At 55.7% G+C, this 17,489-nt stretch overlaps 3 non-coding genes across 3 annotated transcripts; all 3 read left to right on the forward strand.

Annotated features, from left to right (window-relative positions):
- The first annotated feature begins 6,169 nt into the window (after positions 1–6,169).
- On the forward strand, positions 6,170–6,251 carry TRNAS-AGA (transfer RNA serine (anticodon AGA)). The gene has a single exon. It is a non-coding gene; the product is annotated as a tRNA-Ser (tRNA).
- An 882-nt stretch (positions 6,252–7,133) lies between these two features.
- Positions 7,134–7,205, forward strand: TRNAM-CAU (transfer RNA methionine (anticodon CAU)). The gene has a single exon. It is a non-coding gene; the product is annotated as a tRNA-Met (tRNA).
- Positions 7,206–8,615: 1,410 nt separating this feature from the next.
- Positions 8,616–8,687, forward strand: TRNAQ-CUG (transfer RNA glutamine (anticodon CUG)). The gene has a single exon. It is a non-coding gene; the product is annotated as a tRNA-Gln (tRNA).
- The last annotated feature ends 8,802 nt before the right edge of the window (positions 8,688–17,489 follow it).

The raw sequence follows: 17,489 nt of genomic DNA on the forward strand, positions 1-17,489 counted from the left end.
TGGCACACCAGCCAGCCCTGAGAGACATTTCTCCCAGGGGTGACTTTGACAAAGAGCAGACGGTGGGTAAATTCAGGAGGAAGGTCAAGGCTGCACAGTCCTGTAGAGAAGAAGAGATGCACCTCTGCAGGGCTGTGGCAAAACTCAGGGGCAAAGCAGGATCACTGTGGGCTGAAGGGAAGCTCCTCATTGAGAGGGGTGAGGACCACGAGGGCCTGGCTTTCTGTTATCTCTTATCATTCTCTGCCGCTGCCTCGTTTCCTGCCCATGAGCTTGGGGAACAGCGGCAGATTCCCAGCCAAGAGGAGAAACCCAAGGACTCAATAAACTGTCTCTCAAAGGATTCCCTAAGGGAATCTCCACAGCCATGTGCCCCTTGAGAACTAAACAAGGTCCTCATGCATTTTACAACCAGAGCTCAGGCCTCAGCTTGGGAAGTTGGGATCCTCTAGAAAACAAGGAAATCAACACGTAGCAAGGTGATCAAAGGCGTGCCTACGGTCTCTCCCTGAAAGACAAATTGACCCATTTGCTCACACACAAACTGACCCACTTTGATCAGCGTGTCCAGCCCCAAGGCTGGGATCTGGATGGCAGCTTTGGGGAAGAGGCTGAGGACAGGGAGCCCAAAGCTCATGGCTTCTTTTCCTGGGGCAGGCATCACTTTGCCCATTCAATTTGTTTCACAGTTCAAAGGGATATTGATCAGTCTCCCAGAGCATGTGGGAATCATAGGGATGTGGTAGAGTTGGGAAAATCCATGAGCTTCAGGCAAACCTGAATCATCCTGATGTGCAAATGAGTGCACAAGGTGCCCTGGACTCGGGCATTCCAGGGATACCAGATCACAGAGGCTCCTCCTGCCTCCAAAACTTCAGCCTTTGTCGGGGGCATTGCCAGACCTTTTAGGACCAGTCCCAAACCCCTCTGTATGTCCATGTAATCCTGTGCTGCTGCTGCAGCTTTCCGAAAGGCATTGCCCTTTGGTGCCTGCTCACGGGCACATGGGAGGCAGGGCAACCCAGGATAACGGAGGTTAGCAGAGACCACTGGAAGTCCTGTGCTCCAGCTCTGAGAAGAACAAACTTCCCAGCTGCCTCCAGAAGCCGTGGGCCTCGTGCCATTGTCCTCTGAACACTGCCACTGTCAGACAGGTCCCTTTCTCCTGGGCAGCACTTCCAGGGATGCCCTGCACCCCTGCGAGGCTACCAGGAGATGGAAAGGGCTCCTACAGCTGAACCCCCAGGTCCTTGAGGGGGAGGACCACCAGCAGATGACACTGAGGCTGCCTGCAGCCCCAGGCTGGTGAGACCGTGCCATGGCAGCCTGGAGAGCACAGGGCTGGCTGTGTGCAGGGAATGCCACCTGCTCTGCATTGCACTCTCAGGCCAGGGACAAGGAATCCCTTGGGGGCAGAAGGGCAGGAAAGCAGAGAGAAAGTCTGTCCCATGAGAGCTCTCACTCCACGTCCTCTGCGGAGCTTTCAGCCCTAACCCTGAGAGTTCCTTCCAGGCCATGTCCAGATCTCTCCCCATAAGCCTGAGATCTGATCACCTCCTGCATGGTGCCCTTTCCCTGGCACTGCAGAGGCCACGTCTGGCTTGGTGTCCCCATTTGGTGTCCCCGGGGACAGGGGAGGTGGTGCTGATCTCTTAGGGGGAGAGGCACTGCCAGAGCACCAGGCAGAACAAAAGGGCTGCAGCACCTGGCACATGTGGGGAGGCCGAGGGCACTGCACTTGGGCAACCTGGTGGAGATGAGCAAGGCATGGAGGGGGGCCTGCAGCTGCTGTCTGCACCAGCCCGTGGAGGTTCTGGGGAGAATGAAGCCAGACTCTGCTGAGAGGAGCACTGTCAAAGGGCAAGAGGCAGCAATCACAGGTTGCAAGAAAGGAAATCCCAGGGCTCCCTGAGGAAACACAAGGGACAGGCCTGGGAGAGCTGCACAGCCACCAAAAGATCATGCCTTGGGAGACAGCAACTGCAGGAGATTGCAGAGAAGCACCAGGTGATCCACGGATGGGGAGAGAAGGTGGGGAAACACCCTTCATGGCAGCAGAACATTGAGGATATGACCTCTGTTATCCCTTGGGTGCCTGAGTCTGTGGCACCCAGTCCACTGAAGTCCACACTGGGTGACTCAGGTTTGCCTGGAGCTCAGGGATTTTCCCAGCTCTTGCACGTCACCGTGACAGCCACGTGCTCTGGGAGACTGATCCAGTGTCCCTTTGAAATGTAAAGTGCATGGAATGGGAAACCCCATCCCTGACCCAGAAACAAAGAGCCATGGGCTTTGGGCTCCCTGCCCTCAGCCTCTTCCCCAAAGCCACCATCCAGGTCTGTGTCCTCTGGGATGAGCCCGCTGAGCAAAACAGGTCATTGTGCCTGTGGGTCTGTTTCGGGGAAGGACGCAGCATCTCTTTGATCACCAAACCAGGCCCTGGTACGGCCTGTGCACTGTAAGCAAGTTCCCCATGGCTGTCACTCAGGCCTGCAGGGGACATCCTTGCAGCCGACCATGCGCTTTCCTGGCCGCTGAGCTTTGCCACCTCCCTGCAGAGCTGGGTCTCTTCCCCACTGTGGGGTTGTGCAGTGTTGCCTTTCTGCCTCAACTGACCCACAGTCTTCTGTGGGACTGTGATGAGCCATGGGAGAAATGGCTCTCAGGGTTAACCCAAGTGCCTGCACTGAAAGCTCATGAGAGCTGACTTGAGGTGTCTCTTCATGGCTGAATTTGACTGTAACTGGAGCCCAATTAACCACCAAGAAGAACAAGTGACAGAAGCAATACAAACTACACAAATTCATTTCAACTCACCTTCTTCACCGGCCTGGGACCTCCAAGTCAAGTGGTCTTACGAAGCTGGGACACACATGAATCATTTCCGCATTGGGTGGAGTGAAATTGGTGAAAAATGCCAGAGATGAAAGAGGCAGGGACCTCATCAGCAGCAAGGCCTCACAAATGGCCACTCCCAGGAGTTTGGATGTTTCAGGAGCAAGGAATGTTTGTGGCCCCACAGGGCTCTGGGACACGGCATAAAAGGCTGCGCTGCTCCAGGCTCAGCATCCTGCTCTCTGGCCTCCCTTTCCTCAAGGAACGAGGTAAGCCTGAGTCCGCTCCATCCCTCCCTGTGGGCTGAACTGCTGCCGTGGAGGCTGCCCAGGTTGATCCTTGGGCTGCCTCCGCTTGGCCCTGACACAGAAGTGTTGAAGGGCCGTCAGCCTTCCCATGCTGCTGGCTGGGGACAGCTGGGAAGAGGGGGCTTTGTTCCAGCAGAAGGGGATCCCTGGGGCTCAGCCAGTCTCAGGGGGATCAGTGCCCAGCAGAGTTGGCACCTGCCGTGGGGGAACAAACTGTCCCAGGGCACGTCCCTGTAGACATCTCTAACACAGCCGTGCCTGTTGTGGAGATGGGCTGTGACCAGTCTTTCCACAGGGGCCTTAAAGCCACCGTGCTGGCTCCTATTGCTGAAGTGGGGCGGCCTTCCCGTGCCGTGGCACTCGCAGGGAACGGGGAGGGTGGTGGGAGCTGTAGGCACAGAGTGCGTTTTGAAGCCCAGACGTGTCCCTGGAGAGAGCTGAGGGCCAGAGAGACGGACAGACTGATGCTGAGGCAGGCTGTTGCTCCGTGCTCTGTGTTGCAGCTTTGCCTCCTGCTCCGAGAGATGTCTTGCTGCAGACCCTGTCCCCCCCGGCCCTGCGGCCCCTGTGGCCCAACGCCCCTTGCCAGCAGCTGCAGTGAGCCCTGCCTGGCCCGCTGCGCTGACTCCACGGTGTACATCGAGCCTTCGCCGGTGGTGGTGACCCTGCCGGGCCCCATCCTCACCTCCTTCCCTCAGAGCACAGCCGTGGGATCCTCTCTGTCAGCTGCTGTGGGCAGCTCCCTCAGCACCTCGGGGGTTCCCATCTCTTCTGGGGGCTCCCTTGGCCTGGGCGGCTCAGGCCTGTGTCTGCCTGTCCCCCGCTGCGGTCAGATCTGCTGAAGCCGCCGCATCATCCCCTTTGTCCCTGGCTAAGGGGCCCATCCCTTTCCCTCCCTCACCCCTGCACACGTGTTCCTTGCTCTCTGCTCTGTGACGCTGCTTTTGCTCCTTCTCATTAAAGCCTTTGCGCAGCATTGCTGGAGACTTGTGGTCGTTTGTTCTCCTCCTCCCTCCGCTTCCACCTGCTCTGCCAGGGTGAGAACTGCCTGCTCTCCTGAGCTTACCAGCAGCTCCACAAAGAGCTCCCAGGAATTACACCAGGCAGCTGCTGGCACAGGCTGCTGTGGTCCACGAGGCCTCCAGGAGCCTCCCTCAGGACAGAGCTCTTTATAGGCCCACAAGATGATTTGCCTTTGCCGTCAGAGATGGAACCTTCCGTTTCATCTCTGACACAACTCCTGGTGGTAGCTACTGAAAACAATTGCCAAGGCATTTGGACATTGTTTCCAAAACTGCAGCTACAATGAGGGTCTTCCACTTGGGCCAGAATTCATCAGGACAGTGTTCCCTGGCTGTCCTGGGATGACTGATTGTCTTTTGTTCCCCCCGTGGCTCAGGCTGCTCAGGGGAAGCTGATGCTGCTGTTATGGTCAGGGCTGCTCCCAGCTGTCTCATGCAACAGCACCTGCTGTGCTGAGGCACCTTTCAGTGCCCAGCTGGTTTGGTTAAGGGGATGCTTCCTCTTGCAGCTGGTTCAGTCAAGGCTTGTCAGAGGGAGGAGCACAGGAGAGGGTGAATGAGCACAGCCACAGGGCAGGGTGGCCCAGATGCCTGGCTGAGGCCAAGGCTCACAGAGCTGCAGCAGGAGCCCCTGGGGCTGTGCCCCCCAGGCCTCTGGAACGTGGCCCCAGGGGCCCATCTGCCTCCTCGAGGGTCCCAACTACAAACGTGGAGTGGAGCTGTGCTGGTGAATTGCTCCCCCTCCCGTTTTCCAGGCCACACTGAGATCTGAGATGTGCTCATTGGGCCTCAGCCTTGGAAAGAGCACCTGGCCTCAGCTCTTCCTGAGCTTATCAGAAACACTGTCTCTTCCCAAGAACTGCTGTCTAACAGGCTCCTGTTTTCCTTATGACCAGTCTTGGAAAATAGTTTTGTTGCCTGAACGCCGTAACATTCCCCTTCTCACACTCCGAAGAATGTGCCAACACAAACTGTGGCCAGGATGGAACATGGATCCGACTGAAGGCCACTCTCTTGCGACCCTATAAACAGTGGTCCAAAATGAGACCGTTTGAGCTCTCCTGCACTGCAGCAGGCTGTGACCAGCAATGTCCCTCTGAGTGGGACTGACTCTCAGAGCCAGTGAACTCTCTGGGTTCCTATACTGGGAGGATTACTGAACAATGACAAGTCCCCGGCTGACGCCCTCACTCCTTGGGGCTCGACCCTTCGCCTGTCGGGAGATGCAAAGGCATCCAACGTGGATGTTTCACTGAGCACTGAGGGGAATTTGTCACAGGTACCTTGCTTGACTGACTGCTCATGTCCGTGTGCAGGCACGTGTGCATATGCTCTAGCACATCTGGGAGAAATGCTGCTTTCTTAGATGTTCAAGTACCTTGGATATCTAAGTACGTTAGGCCTGTAAGTATGAATAAATCACAGCTATAGACTTACCTAAATGCTGCTAAGTGTTGTTCTTTGCTGAGTTGTGAAGTATAACCTTGAAGTGATAGGTGAGTTACATGCTTTCAAGAGCTTTTCTGCCATCAAATTTTGAAGTGAAGATATTAATTAGGTGTAACAGATAAATTAAGTCAAAATACTGTTAAGCTTGAGTGCTGTCAAGCTTTTAGGCCATGTTCATTTATATGCTTGCCCTCACTGTCTTTTGGTGTTTGGTCTTTGTGTGTTTCTGTCACTAACACACAAACACATGCACACTCTCCTAGACAGTTGGCAGTACATTCCTGCCTTGATTGCTTGGATATGTTTGGTTTTGTTGATGCTTGTTTTCCTTGTTGTGCCTTGAGCGCCCTGTAAGTAGTAGAGCACATCTGGCCGAGGAACTTTGTTGTGCTTTCCTTTAATATTAAATCTGGCTTTTGCTGATCCCCTTGCCAGCGATTTTTGAAGCAATCTCCTCCAGGAGTTGTTTGTATCAGGAGCCTCGGGCTGGAGTGCCTGGGCACCGGTGTGGTGGGCCGGGGTTGGTGATGAGCAGGGCGGGGAGGGCTGGAGCAGGTAGTTGTGGCCGAGTGGTGAAGGCGATGGACTAGAAATCCATTGGGGTTTCCCCGCGCAGGTTCGAATCCTGCCAACTACGGGGCACACGCCCCTTTTGGGCTCTGGCTGCAAGGGAGGAGCTGCTGCAGCCTTGCCTGGCTCCTCAAGGGCCTTCTTCAGGGCAAGCAGAAGCCTGAGGGGCACAGGTAAGGCCCGGGGGGACAAGAGCCCATTGCTGCTGCCAGCTCCGTGCCCTGCAGCCAAGCCACGTGGTGTGGGGGAGGCCCTGCAAGGGAGAAGCAGCTCAGAGACCTTGTCAGCATCAATGAAGAAGGAAAGGGCAAATGCAGACCGCAGCCGCAACATCTCATCGCCTCGCGCTAGCACCGAGTGTGACAGGCAAGGACCTGCAGCTTGGCATCCTGCTTAGCGCAAAGTGCCTAGAACTCTGAGCTTTTACTTCCCAGCAAGCATGAGCAGCATTGAGCTGAGGCAGCAGAATCTGCACAGCTAAAAGAGGAGAGTTCCTGCCGTTGGCAATTCCAGGCAAAGGCAAGCTGTGTCCCTCCTTGGGCAGCAAAGACCTGCACTGTCGGGCAGGTGCAGCCCTGCAGCGTGCTGGGAGCGGAGCTGGATTTGTGGGCAGGGCTGCAAGCGTCAGGATGCGGCTGATTTCAGGTGCCCCCATGTGCAGGAAGGCCCAAGGCTGCAGGCTGCCTCCGGGGGTGCCTTGAGCACGTGCAGCGGCGGCGTGGGTGGTCAAAGGGCCAGCGTCTGTGCAGGGCTGTGTGCGGGCGGGGTGGGAGAAGGGCACGGGCAGGCCCTGGGGGTGTGGAGCGCCCGGCCAAGGGAGATGAATTAGTCAGGGAGTGTATTTTGTGGGGTGGGGGAGGCCGAGCGGAGAGGCAGGCAGGGAGTGAGGGCCAGCAGTGGCGGCAGCATGAGGCTGCAGTGAGGGCAATGGCAGGCAGGCCTCAGGAGGAGCAGAGTGGCGCAGCGGGAGCGTGCTGGGCCCATAACCCAGAGGTCGATGGATCGAAACCATCCTCTGCTAAGGCACTTTTTTCACCATCGCTGCACCTTTGCTGGAGCACCTGAAACAGGACTTGCATTCCAGAACTGGAGCGGCTCCATTAGGAGCACCCAGCGCTGTGAGTTTCCAAGCCCAGGTGCCAGAGCCAGAGGAGCGCAGGCACAGGCCAGGAGCTGGAGCTGGGCTGTGTGCAGGGGCTGGAAGGAGGGGGCAGCCAGTGCGAGAGGTGCAGGAGCAGGAGCCAGGCCAGGGCGGGAGGTGGCAGTGCGGGAGGCGGTGCCCGTGGGCACTGGAGGAGCAGGAGGCAGTGCAGGCTGTGGGTGGCAGGAGCGGGGAGCAGCAGTGCTGCGGGAGCCCTGCGGGGTAGTGCTTGGCAGAGCTGCCTTCCAAGCAGGTGAGCAGGGCTTGGTCATTCCTGGCCGGGGCAGACCAGGCCTTTCTTCAGCCTGGCTCCACAGGGCCGGCCTGGCCTCTCCTGGTCCCGAGCAGCATGGCTCCGTCCCTCTGCACTTTCTTCTCCCAGAGCTGAGCGTTTGAGCTGCTGCTCCTGCTCCCTCAGCCGGGGCCTCCTGCCCAGGACTCTGGGCACCTCCCAGCCCAGCAGGCACAGACTGGCTTTGGGCCAGGTCAGCCTGGGGGGGCTGCTCTGGATCCTGCAGAGACACCCAGAGAGTGGGTAGCCACTGGAGCCAGGTGTGCAGAGAACTTGGTGACTCTTCACACCTGGGCATCATGCTGGGCTTGCAAGGAGGCTCAAGCACTGAGTCACCTGCTCCTTGCTCTGTATCCAGCCCTGCTTTGAGCAGGTTTTTGGACTTGTGTCCTCCTGGGCTGTCTTGCAGTCAAGTTCCATCTGAGAAGGAAGAGCTCTCAGAGAGGGCTCTGCCCTCTGTGCTCTGCAACATAGGCAGTGAGTGAACCTCTTCCTCACAGGAACTGGGTCTCAGTTGTTGCTCAGCCCTTGGTGTGTCACCTGTCCTTTCTCCTTGCCTCTGCAGCCCCTGTCCTGGGCTCCCCAGAGGGTCTTTCTTCACCTTTTGTAGAAATGGGGCAATGTTTCCCTCTCCTTAGTCCTGGAGTGGAGCTGGAGTGGCTTGGAGTGGAGACGAGAAGGCACGGGGGCTTCTGCCGTGTGAAGGTGACTTCCCAAGGCGTGCCGTGGGTCAGAGCGAGCTTGTTGCCATTTGGGAAAGACAAGCCTGTGTGAGGTTTTGAGCCTGGCACTTGTAAGAGAGGCCGTGCCAGGCTTGCAGAAGGAGCTGTGCTGCTGCCCTGAAGGGTGGTGTGATTAGAGAGTGCCTGGAGGCCGTGCAGGAAGGCTGCACTTGGTGATAGATGTCCAAGGCGATGGAGAGACAGGCAGCCTGAGCTGGGGGCAAAAGGCTGAGCGAGGCTTGGCTGAGCAAGGGGCCAAAAGTGCCCTGTGGAGAAGGTCCCATGGTGTAATGGTGAGCACTCTGGACTCTGAATCCAGTGATCTGAGTTCAAATCTCAGTGGGACCTCAGCCTTTTTGTTCCCTCAGGCTTTTCCTCGGAATGCTGACATACTCACAGCTCTACTCTGCCGCTGGATCACATGTGGAGTGTTTTCTGATGAATCACACAGAGCTGAGCTGGAGCCCACCCACTCAAAATGGGTCCAGGCCCAGGAGGCTGCTCTGGCACTGTTGGCTCCTGTGTCAGATGCAAAAACGGAGACTGGGAACACACTCTGGGCAGCTGTTTCCAGGTTGGACCCTTCCCACAGTGACAGCAGGTTACTCTGTGTGGCACTGCTTGTATGCCCAGCCCTGTCCACTGCTCCTTCTTGCTCCTTTCCTCTGCAGCTTCTTTTCCTCTTTTCCCTGACAATTTCTTTCCATTCCTCTGCAATCAGTGCAAGGAGCTCTAGCAATATTGGGCAGTGGCCCCCATCCTTAAAGTTAATCTTTTGTCATGGGAGAGGGAAGGATCTTCCTTGCAGAGCAGGTGGAAGCGGAGGGAGGAGGAGAACAAACGACCACAAGTCTCCAGCAATGCTGCGCAAAGGCTTTAATGAGAAGGAGCAAAAGCAGCGTCACAGAGCAGAGAGCAAGGAACACGTGTGCAGGGGTGAGGGAGGGAAAGGGATGGGCCCCTTAGCCAGGGACAAAGGGGATGATGCGGCGGCTTCAGCAGATCTGACCGCAGCGGGGGACAGGTAGACACAGGCCTGAGCCGCCCAGGCCAAGGGAGCCCCCAGAAGAGATGGGAACCCCCGAGGTGCTGAGGGAGCTGCCCACAGCAGCTGACAGAGAGGATCCCACGGCTGTGCTCTGAGGGAAGGAGGTGAGGATGGGGCCCGGCAGGGTCACCACCACCGGCGAAGGCTCGATGTACACCGTGGAGTCAGCGCAGCGGGCCAGGCAGGGCTCACTGCAGCTGCTGGCAAGGGGCGTTGGGCCACAGGGGCCGCAGGGCCGGGGGGGACAGGGTCTGCAGCAAGACATCTCTCGGAGCAGGAGGCAAAGCTGCAACACAGAGCACGGAGCAACAGCCTGCCTCAGCATCAGTCTGTCCGTCTCTCTGGCCCTCAGCTCTCTCCAGGGACACGTCTGGGCTTCAAAACGCACTCTGTGCCTACAGCTCCCACCACCCTCCCCGTTCCCTGCGAGTGCCACGGCACGGGAAGGCCGCCCCACTTCAGCAATAGGAGCCAGCACGGTGGCTTTAAGGCCCCTGTGGAAAGACTGGTCACAGCCCATCTCCACAACAGGCACGGCTGTGTTAGAGATGTCTACAGGGACGTGCCCTGGGACAGTTTGTTCCCCCACGGCAGGTGCCAACTCTGCTGGGCACTGATCCCCCTGAGACTGGCTGAGCCCCAGGGATCCCCTTCTGCTGGAACAAAGCCCCCTCTTCCCAGCTGTCCCCAGCCAGCAGCATGGGAAGGCTGACGGCCCTTCAACACTTCTGTGTCAGGGCCAAGCGGAGGCAGCCCAAGGATCAACCTGGGCAGCCTCCACGGCAGCAGTTCAGCCCACAGGGAGGGATGGAGCGGACTCAGGCTTACCTCGTTCCTTGAGGAAAGGGAGGCCAGAGAGCAGGATGCTGAGCCTGGAGCAGCGCAGCCTTTTATGCCGTGTCCCAGAGCCCTGTGGGGCCACAAACATTCCTTGCTCCTGAAACATCCAAACTCCTGGGAGTGGCCATTTGTGAGGCCTTGCTGCTGATGAGGTCCCTGCCTCTTTCATCTCTGGCATTTTTCACCAATTTCACTCCACCCAATGCGGAAATGATTCATGTGTGTCCCAGCTTCGTAAGACCACTTGACTTGGAGGTCCCAGGCCGGTGAAGAAGGTGAGTTGAAATGAATTTGTGTAGTTTGTATTGCTTCTGTCACTTGTTCTTCTTGGTGGTTAATTGGGCTCCAGTTACAGTCAAATTCAGCCATGAAGAGACACCTCAAGTCAGCTCTCATGAGCTTTCAGTGCAGGCACTTGGGTTAACCCTGAGAGCCATTTCTCCCATGGCTCATCACAGTCCCACAGAAGACTGTGGGTCAGTTGAGGCAGAAAGGCAACACTGCACAACCCCACAGTGGGGAAGAGACCCAGCTCTGCAGGGAGGTGGCAAAGCTCAGCGGCCAGGAAAGCGCATGGTCGGCTGCAAGGATGTCCCCTGCAGGCCTGAGTGACAGCCATGGGGAACTTGCTTACAGTGCACAGGCCGTACCAGGGCCTGGTTTGGTGATCAAAGAGATGCTGCGTCCTTCCCCGAAACAGACCCACAGGCACAATGACCTGTTTTGCTCAGCGGGCTCATCCCAGAGGACACAGACCTGGATGGTGGCTTTGGGGAAGAGGCTGAGGGCAGGGAGCCCAAAGCCCATGGCTCTTTGTTTCTGGGTCAGGGATGGGGTTTCCCATTCCATGCACTTTACATTTCAAAGGGACACTGGATCAGTCTCCCAGAGCACGTGGCTGTCACGGTGATGTGCAAGAGCTGGGAAAATCCCTGAGCTCCAGGCAAACCTGAGTCACCCAGTGTGGACTTCAGTGGACTGAGTGCCACAGACTCAGGCACCCGAGGGATAACAGAGGTCATATCCTCAATGTTCTGCTGCCATGAAGGGTGTTTCCCCACCTTCTCTACCCATCCGTGGATCACCCGGTGCTTCTCTGCAATCTCCTGCAGTTGCTGTCTCCCAAGGCATGATCTTTTGGTGGCTGTGCAGCTCTCCCAGGCCTGTCCCTTGTGTTTCCTCAGGGAGCCCTGGGATTTCCTTTCTTGCAACCTGTGATTGCTGCCTCTTGCCCTTTGACAGTGCTCCTCTCAGCAGAGTCTGGCTTCATTCTCCCCAGAACCTCCACGGGGTGGTGCAGACAGCAGCTGCAGGCCCCCCTCCATGCCTTGCTCATCTCCACCAGGTTGCCCAAGTGCAGTGCCCTCGGCCTCCCCACATGTGCCAGGTGCTGCAGCCCTTTTGTTCTGCCTGGTTCTCTGGCAGTGCCTCTCCCCCTAAGAGACCAGCACCACCTCCCCTGTCCCCAGGGACACCAAATGGGGACACCAAGCCGGACGTGGCCTCTGCAGTGCCAGGGAAAGGGCACCATGCAGGAGGTGATCAGATCTCAGGCTTATGGGGAGAGATCTGGACATGGCCTGGAAGGAACTCTCAGGGTTAGGGCTGAAAGCTCCGCAGAGGACGTGGAGTGAGAGCTCTCATGGGACAGACTTTCTCTCTGCTTTCCTGCCCTTCTGCCCCCAAGGGGTTCCTTGTCCCTGGCCTGAGAGGGCAATGCAGAGCAGGTGGCATTCCCTGCACACAGCCAGCCCTGTGCTCTCCAGGCTGCCATGGCACGGTCTCACCAGCCTGGGGCTGCAGGCAGCCTCAGTGTCATCTGCTGGTGGTCCTCCCCCTCAAGGACCTGGGGGTTCAGCTGTAGGAGCCCTTTCCATCTCCTGGTAGCCTCGCAGGGGTGCAGGGCATCCCTGGAAGTGCTGCCCAGGAGACAGGGACCTGTCTGACAGTGGCAGTGTTCAGAGGACAATGGCACGAGGCCCACGGCTTCTGGAGGCAGCTGGGAAGTTTGTTCTTCTCAGAGCTGGAGCACAGGACTTCCAGTGGTCTCTGCTAACCTCCGTTATCCTGGGTTGCCCTGCCTCCCATGTGCCCGTGAGCAGGCACCAAAGGGCAATGCCTTTCGGAAAGCTGCAGCAGCAGCACAGGATTACATGGACATACAGGGGGGTTTGGGACTGGTCCTAAAAGGTCTGGCAATGCCCCAGACAAAGGCTGAAGTTTCGGAGGCAGGAGGAGCCTCTGTGATCTGGTATCCCTGGAATGCCCGAGTCCAGGGCACCTTGTGCACTCATTTGCACATCAGGATGATTCAGGTTTGCCTGAAGCTCATGGATTTTCCCAACTCTACCACATCCCTATGATTCCCACATGCTCTGGGAGACTGATCAATATCCCTTTGAACTGTGAAACAAATTGAATGGGCAAAGTGATGCCTGCCCCAGGAAAAGGAGCCATGAGCTTTGGTCTCCCTGTCCTCAGCCTCTTCCCCAAAGCTGCCATCCAGATCCCAGCCTTGGGGCTGGACACGCTGATCAAAGTGGGTCAATTTGTGTGTGAGCAAATGGGTCAATTTGTCTTTCAGGGAGAGACCGTAGGCATGCCTTTGATCACCTTGCTACGTGTTGATTTCCTTGTTTTCTAGAGGATCCCAACTTCCCAAGCTGAGGCCTGAGCTCTGGTTGTAAAATGCATGAGGACCTTGTTTAGTGTTCAAGGGGCACATGGCTGTGGAGATTCCCTTAGAGAATCCTTTGAGAGACAGTTTATTGAGTCCTTGGGTTTCTCCTCTTGGCTGGGAATCTGCCTCTGTTCCACAGGCAAGGTTTCCTTTCCTTGCCATGCTAACCCTTCCTTCTCTTGCATTATCTCCCATGACCGCCCTCCCCATTCCCTTTCCTACTGCTTTCCTCCCCTGCCTTGCATTGCCATGCCTTTATCTGCTTTGCATTTCCTTGCCATTCCTGTCTAGTTCTTTCTTTTCCTTACTGACCCCTGTGCACCCTTCCCTTGCCCTTCCTACGACACCCTTGCATTGACTTGCTCACCTACCCCCAATTTTAATTCCCTACCTGTTTTCAGAGGTGTTACCTTGCTTTTAGTTCTCCTTCTAGGACTCTTTTTGCCTTGCCTACCTCTCACTTGCCTTGCTTTGCAAAGCCACCACTTGACTTTCCTTGCCATTGAACCCCGCCCTTGCCTTGCATTATCTTTTGGGTTGTCTCCTGTACGGCAGGCTGTATGTGATCTTCTCCACATTGTCCCGTGCATTGAATTCCATGTGCAATCCTCCCTGCATTGTCCCACGTAGTGAATTTTGTAAGTGATGCTCTCCTTATTCTCCTGCATCTTGGATTCCATGTGAGACCCTCCCTGCATTGTCCCACACACTGAATTCCACAGGCAAGCCTCACTGTGTTGTCCCACCATTGGATTCCACACCTGATCCCCCCCTTTTGTCCTGCATATTGGAGATCATGCCTGATTCTCTCCAGGTTTTCCCTTGTGTTGGACTATGCCCATGTCCTTGCCTGGGTTTCCACAGCCCAGTCCTGTGCTGGACTCTACATACAATCCTGCTTGGGTTTTCCCCCATTCTGCATTGATTTTGATCCCATCCTGGTTTTCCTCTGTGCTGGATTCTGGGCATGGTCCTGCCTGGGTTTACCCCCTGCCCCAGGTTATGGGCACTATTCCTCTGGGTGGTTCTCCCTGTGCCAGGCTCTATGTGTGATTGTGCCTGGATTTTCCCCTCTGTGTTGGGCTCTGCACACAATCCTGCCTCGGTGTTCCCCTCTCTGTGCCAGGCTCTGTGCACTGTCCTGCTTGGCTTTTCCCCTGTTCTGTACTCTGGCCCTGCTCCCCCATGGATTTCCCCCCAGTGCCAGATTCCATTTGTGTTCCCATCCAGGTTCTTCCTCTTGCTGGACTCCAGGTATCCCAACTGATTTTTTCTCCTCCCACCTGGGTGGGTAGGCTCTTCATTCGGTCCCACCTGGGTTTACTCCTATTTTGCATTCCAGCCTTGATCCGGCACAGCTTTTTTCTCTTTGGTGGACTGCATGAACAATCCTGCATGGGTTTTCTCCCCATGCCAGACTTTAGACATGATCCTGCCCAAGTTTTCCTCTCCATGCTGGACTCCCTGTGCTATCCCACCTGGGTTTTTCCTCATTCTATATTCCAGTCTTGATCCAGAATGGGTTTTGTCCTGCCTCATGCTGGACTCTGTGCAATTCCACCCAAGTTTCCCCCCACCCTGTTCCAGACTCCAGGGGCAATTCTGTGCATGTTTTCCATCATTCTGCATTCTAGCCTTGATCTGGGCTGGGTTTTTCCCTATGCCAGACTCCGGGTGCAATCCTGCCTGTATTTTCCCCCAGTATACATCCTGGCCTTGATTCAGGCTGAGTTTTTTCTCCTGATGGACTCCATGCACGATCCTGCCTGAGTTTTCCCCTGTACTGGACTTCAGGTGCAGCCCTGATTGGGTTTTACCCCATTCTATATTCTAGCTTTGATTTGGGTCAGATTTTCCTCCATTCTGGCTTCTGGACACATTTAAATCAAGGCCCAAGTATCCAAATCCTGGTGCTCTGCAAGTGTTGTACAGCCAGAGAGGGAGACAGGAGTGTGGCATCTCTCCCCAAAAACTGCTGGTTTGTTTGACCAGGCATAGATAAAATTGTGTAATCTCTAGACTTGTACTTATGTAGAAAAGGCTATTTGTCTCCTGTGGGTTTGTTCAACATATTTTCAAAATGATGGAAACCATTTTTATTGAAATGCCAGAGGTGGCAAATGCTTTCCCCAGCCTGAGCTCAGAAGTGGTTAATGCCCATTTTCCCCAATCTCTCCAGTCAGCAGCACTGGAGCTCTTGCACCCAAGCGTGCCCGAGGTGCCAAGTGCTGGCAGGAGGCAAATAAAGGGACTGGGCCGTAGGAGCTTGCACTGCTCCTGTAATCCCAGACCTGGAGCTGTGCTTTATAAATCCCAGGAGATGCTGCCTCACTCAAACCCTGTTTGAAGCTAAGCATCCCTCCTGTTCCCTCTGAAGTATTATTGCTCCCTTAGTGACTCTTTTCTAATAATGTTATTTTTGTTGTTGTTCTTCTTCTTGTTGTTCTTGTTATTCTTGTAAATCCCCACTAAATTTCTTCCATAACCCTTTGCTTCCCAGAGCTGGTGCTTTAGGAAAGAGTCTCTGGCTTGGGGAAGGTGCTTACTCCTCCTGCCTCACTCCCAGTCCCCAGGAGCAGCAGGATGTGTGCTGCCTCACAGGTCAGGCAGAGGTGCCTTTCCTTCCTGATCTGCTGCAGCTTGGCTTTTCAAGGGGTGTCTGGGGGTCTGAGGGAGAAGTTCTTTGGCACTCCAGGGCAGAATTAGCTCTGGTCCCACTAAAAGCAAGTTGAATCATTTTATCGTTATTTTCTCTCCTTTGCTGACACCGTGTGGTGAAGCAGTAGGTCCCAACATTTTCAGTGCGGATCCTTGAACTCAGCTGAGGCTGAGGCTGAGGACTGATTTGAGAAAAATACTAAGGAATCTTTACATTGTACTTTTAATTATTCTTTACTTAATTGTATCTTTAGATTGTATATTTAAATATTCTTACGATGCATTAGAAATAGTTGTACTGAATAAAAAATGAGATTCAGTCTTAAAATGGCTATTGGAACATGATGATGCCCTCCAACCCAAATGATTCTATGATTCAGATCTCTCATGAATTGGCTTCTAATTGGAGCATCATGCTCATGATCCCCACCATACCTGGCTGTTTTGTGTTGCAGAAACCCCAGCCTGTGCCTAGGTGAGGACTGCTTTCCCTGCAGAAAGTTGATTTAATTTCAGAGTCTCAGGAATGGCCTCTGGAAGCTCTTTTCCTTGAAGAAAGGGATGCACATACCTGCCTTCAGGGCACCTCAGGTCTGACCCACCTGTTAAAAGTTTTCCACCAGTTCTGGCTGGGTCCCTGAACAACTTCAAACTTAATCCGAACAAAACCTTATTCAACTATAAGCTTTTATTTTAAGGCACCTCTTAGGGCTATTGCTTGGGATTTAATTTCTGTGAGGGAAGATTCCCTTGGCTTCAACACTGCTGATGGGTAGCGTCCTCAGGCTGGAAGGGATTTGGGGTGGGTAGGACATAGTGGGTGGATGTGTGCAAGCTCTGGCAGGTTAGCACTAGGAATTGCTGTCTGAGCCTCTCCAGAAAAACATTATGCCAGCATTTCCAAGTGCCAACTGGTTTCTTGGGGTATTTTGGGGGTGTTGGTGGGGTCTCCCTGGGGTGAAGCATCTCCAGGTGCCTGTTCAAAGCAGCTCACCATGAAAGAGCCACAGGCAGACCTTTATCCATGTCCATCCAAGCGCTGCTTGGGCATCCCAGTGCCCACTGCTGGGCTCTCATCCCTGGGATGTGTGTTTTGCACACTGTACGCCATGGGCAGGACACTGCAGGGTGCAGCTCATCCCCTGGAAATGAGGCACATGAGATGCTGGTACACGTTCTGGCTCCTGGCCAGCTGGGATGCGTGGAGGAAACATCAAAGGAACATCCCCGGCAGTGAATGGGAGCTGCCGAGGGCTCTGCCTGAAAAACGGGCCCAAAAAACCGGCCCTGGCCTCAGCATTCCCCGTGATTTTGGGTTGTAAACACTTGTAGGAAACGCCCCACTGCAGGCAGGACCAGCCTTCGGTGCTCTCCCAAACGCTTTTGCCCCAGCCAAGGATGGTGGCTGCAGGGAAAGAGGGGGATGCGTGGGGTTACCGGGGTGTGTAGGGGAGCAGGGAGGGGAAGGGAAAGGCCAGGTGGGGGACGGAGGGAGAGTGGATGAAGGAGAGAGACGGAATAGAGAGGGGGCGGGTTGGGGAGCAGGACAGGGACGGGAGAGGAAGGATATAGGGGTGGGTCCTTGGTGAAGGAGGAAGGGCGTGTGAAGAGCAGAGGGGCAAAGGGTGAGGAGGGTGGTACAGGGGGAGGAAGGCAGGGCAAGCTGGGGTACAGGGCCTAAGGCCCCGTACCACACCTGAGCCCCACTGGGGGAGCCAGGCCAGCGCACTCTGAGTGAGCAAACAGCAGCAAGGCCGATTTCCGCGGGTTAAATAACCCCATTCCCGCCCCGCGCATCTGCCCCGGGGGCCCGCGCCCCCGAGCCAGCCCAGCCGCGCCGCCCCTGGCGCCGGAGCCGCGCCTGCCCCGCCCTGTGCGGAGCGCTTGTCCCAAGGAGGCGGCGGCATGGTTGCTTGCGCTGGCC

Source organism: Chamaea fasciata, unplaced genomic scaffold (assembly GCF_029207755.1).
Source record: "Chamaea fasciata isolate MVZ Bird 193981 ecotype frontalis unplaced genomic scaffold, bChaFas1.0.hap1 SCAF_11, whole genome shotgun sequence".
NCBI classification, from domain to species: Eukaryota; Metazoa; Chordata; class Aves; order Passeriformes; family Sylviidae; genus Chamaea; species Chamaea fasciata.